Genomic DNA, 4,515 nt, shown 5'->3' on the forward strand with positions numbered 1-4,515 from the left:
ATTAATTCGTAAAATTAATTTAGTTATAAGTAGACTGTGGATGTTTATACAATTTTTAATTTTCGTAGGCGAATTATAAGAAAGTGGAATCATGTAATATCTTATTTTCATGTAGTAGTCTTTGTGGTTCTTAAATAAATATAAATCGTATTAAATTCTCTGGAATTTTTTATATTCTAGCATTTTTTTGATAATTTTCAGAAGCCACGAATGCATTAAGAAGAATGTAATATTTGCACGCATATTTTTTTCTCCTTAGGTTCTGTAGGTTCGGTATCTTGCAATTTATCCAATTTTTATTTTGCAAAAATCCACAATCTAGTAATAATAAACACAATAATGTACAAGTGGGAACGACATTTTCAAAATCAAAGACGGAAAAATCACGTCTTATCGAAAATCTAGAAAATTTCTAATTTCTAATTTAAATTGCTAATTTCTTCGTCAATAAAAGTTTAGTGTAATAATTATATATAAATCCTTTTTTGACGAAAGTTGATCAATTGCTGCAAGAAACTTGTGTCTTCGAAAAATTATAAAAATAAATCTATGCAAATTCAGACACAGCAATTTTGAATAATTACTATTGCATTAAATAATAATCGAGTATAATATTTGTTATTACGAATAAAATATTTGAAGTCGAATAAGATTCGTTGCATGTTTCCTTCAGTTTCATTTACCGAAACCATGTACAAAGAGAATGTGTTATGACAACAATTTGTTCAGTTAGACCAGCCGCTTAAGAGTATCGGCGCGGCGATGATGGGTAAATATTTCTCTGTCCAATCGACATTTTCCGAAGCGACAGCGATCGCTTGTTTCGCGGTCGTCAACACTTCGTCGAGTTCCTCGAGATTTTCCTCGACAAACTTTCGTAACTGGAAAATAGAGATGTGAATTGTAATTAAACTGTAGATGTTAACGCATTTATACGTACCACGCACAATTTTCAAAACTTCATAATTTTACAGTGAATCTAAATAGTATTTGGACACTAAAAGCCCTCATTCTCAAGAAATCGTCGACTTTTTCGATATTTTCAACAATTCGGAATATCGATTTGTTTTGAAATGTTAGAACAATTGGTTTGCTACGAGACGTGCATAAAATATTTTGAAAAAATTGAAATTGGTTGAAATTACAAATAATATGATAGAAATTGTTGTCTACAACTTGTTTATTTGGGCCTATGTTGAAAATTTTAAAAATACGTTTTGTAGATCGTAGATGAATAGATTGTAGATGTGAAAATTTCATCAAAATCGGTCAACGTTGCACTGAGATACAACCGTCTGAAAATCGAGAAAATTGTAGTTACTATAACTGTCATAAATGTAAAAGTTGTAAACAACAACGGTTAGTAGATTTTTGTAATTCCAACCAATTGCAGTCATTAAAAAATTTGTTCTAACTTCTCAAAAAGATCCAAGTCGTATGGTCCGATATTAAAAAACTATGGTCGTTTAACACTAAATCTACCATCGCCGGTCAAAATGACCGGTTCCAGAATAGTATTTTATAATACGATTATTGATATGATGAAAACATTTCACAAGAAATCTTTAGTGGAGCACATATTACAATAGGAGCTGCACAAAGTCTAAATAAAATCAATCTCCTCATTTTTATAAGGGAACATGTACCACAGTTACTTTGAAGGCTCGGTAGGTTTAGTGTTAAAAAATGTGCCAATATTATTTTGACTGACTGTATGAGAAATTTAATTGAAAACATTAGTGACTAGTACCTGTTCCGTTTGCTTCTGCGACGTAATCGCGTTCCCGATCGCTGTGATCACTTTCCCCAGAACAACGTAATCTCTCCTAAAACGACCGAAAATTATTTCTATCGCGAGACAGCAACGAGTCGATGATAATGCAGATACATACACTACTGTGCAAAAGAAAAAAGCACCCGGCCATATTTAATAGAAAAGCGTAAAAAATGAAATAAGAACACAGTCAGTTTTGAAAAAAGAATCCGCTATTTAATTGAATAGTTCTGAGAATATGTATGATTGCGGATTATCTAATACTTTCTACATAAAGATATTGTTTGTCATTATCTATATATATAAATGCGAAGTCCTGACTCACCTATCAACGCCCAGGCTAAACCCTTGGACTTAGAAAGCTGAAATTTTGCACAGAGGTTTCCCTTATGATCTATACAAGGGATAAGAAAGGATATTTCGAAATTCAATCCCCAAGGGGGTGAAAAGGGGTTGCAACGTTTGTATGAGGAATATTTTGTTCGTGGTCGGATTTACTTCGTACTTGGTCTTAATGCTCTTTGATATAATTAATCAAACACCTATTTCAGCATTTTAAAAAATTCAACCCCTGAGGGGGTGACAAGGGGTTGCAACGTTTGTATGAGGAATATTTTGTTCGTGGTCGGGGGGATTTACTTCATACTTGGTCTTAATGCTCTTTGATATAATTAATCAAACACCTATTTCGGCATTTTAAAAAATTGATCCCCTAAGGGGGTGAAAAGGGGTTTTGAAATCTAAGATTGCGGCATGACATAAAATTAAAACTCTATAGGGGTGAATGGGGGGTTAAAAGGTTTTATATGGAGAAACAATATCAATTTCCGAGGGCATTAAACGGTTTTCTGTGCGAGCGAAGCCGCGGGCAAAAGCTAGTATCTTATAATTGTACTGGGTGCTTTTTTCTTTTGCATAGTAGTGTGCAGCAGGTAGCGTGTACGTGCAAGCTGATTAGTTTTTGTAAATTATGTCTCAAGTACTGGGGTACGCGGTCGACGTTTTCCGTTCCTCCGTCCAAAACAGCGTTGATTATAGCGACTCTGTATTGTTTGCGGACCTTCGATTTCTCCGATAACGTCATCGCGAGATATCTACATAGGAATTTCCGATTGCAGTACAGACATGCATGCATGCATTTTTCATTAATTTCATTCAATTCATTGTTGACGATACAAAATAAAGATATTATTCCGAAAGGCACCGGTGGCCAATCGATATGAAATTTGGAGCATGTTATGAAGATTGTGGAAGGACCCCAAATATAAAAATTTTAACTTCTTTATGAAATGGCTAACGACTGTGGATAACCCGAAAAGTTTATTTCAAGAGCGAGCGGAAATGACATTAATCTGAGCTAGGTTTGTTGGAAGATCGACTATGCGAACGACTATCTCGTGCGGTACTAATTAACGCGCTGGACATTACGCGATTCCATTTAAGTGAGCATCGACGATTATATGTATAAGCATTCAGAATAATTCAGTTTTCAATTATTTGTACTGTGTATTTATTAAGAATCACACACGCTCCAATCCCCCAATCAGATTCTACTAATCGGAAAAGACGAACAGTATTGAAAAATGAGGGGTCAGACATTGTGCTTCATCAGCGCTTTTAACGCTGCAAATTGCAAATAAAGAGGAGCCGTATGATACGATGTGCTGCATCATGTAATTTGTGACACGATATAATATTTAACGGTGAACTCCCATACCAATCATTACTACCTAGACTGTGAATTCTTGTGCAAAATGAAAATTTTCTGCGTTAATTTCAAGCTACAGGAACTACATGCATTTATTTTCTTAATAATTGAGAGGTCCGCTGCAAAATGCAGCTATGCCACTTGTTTCACGAGATATCAAGACTTTAGGGTGTGCGCATACCAGAGCGTCTCGAGAAGGCCGCGGATCGTCTCGAGACGCTCTGGTATGCGCACACCCTTAGTGAATAGTATTTCAGTAGAAATATATTAAAGTTGGGACTACAATTCTTTTTTATGTAAACTAATCAATACAAAGATAATGTAATTGGAGAAGGATAGTTCGTCCTTATACAAGCTCTGCTTCACTGAACCTGCAACAAGGTCATGTTTATGAGGTTGTAACGAGTGGAACCTGCCGGGGGGATGCAATCTACTATTTTCCCGTCCCGATACGTTGCCGCTCTATCCCGTCTACCTGCTGCGCCGATACGGCCTATTGTCCGCATCCCCATTGAAATACAGAGGAGAGACCCAAAACGGCCTAGCGGTCCGTTGCCGTTACCTGCCGTGACGGTATAGTGTGCAAAGACCTTAAACAGAACCGTCGTCGGGCGATGGCGGGTGGGCACTTTGGGCCATCCAGCTATCGTTCGGGAAAGTCATGCTTATGAGGTTGTAACGAGTGGAACTTGCCGAGGGTATGCAACCCAAGGTCAGACTGAGCTAAAGAATAGGAACATTTGTTCGAGGATGATCTGGCCACGGAGTGGGGAAGGCAGGGTTCCCTTTTGGTGAGAGGACTGTGTCAGACCCCACGGCATTCACCCCAGAACCGTCTCACTGTCAGAGTAAAGTCGCGATCACTAAAGTTCACATGTAGAAACACTAAAAATTTTTCTTGTGGAGAAATCTACTATTTTGTTATATCTTGAGGTTTCCCCTTTATAATGATTCTTTAAAACTGATATATTTAAGAACCAAAAACATCAATTTATAAATGTATAATTTATTCGATATATATATTTGGATATAC

This window comes from Lasioglossum baleicum, chromosome 9, assembly GCF_051020765.1.
Source record: "Lasioglossum baleicum chromosome 9, iyLasBale1, whole genome shotgun sequence".
Lineage (NCBI taxonomy): Eukaryota > Metazoa > Arthropoda > Insecta > Hymenoptera > Halictidae > Lasioglossum > Lasioglossum baleicum.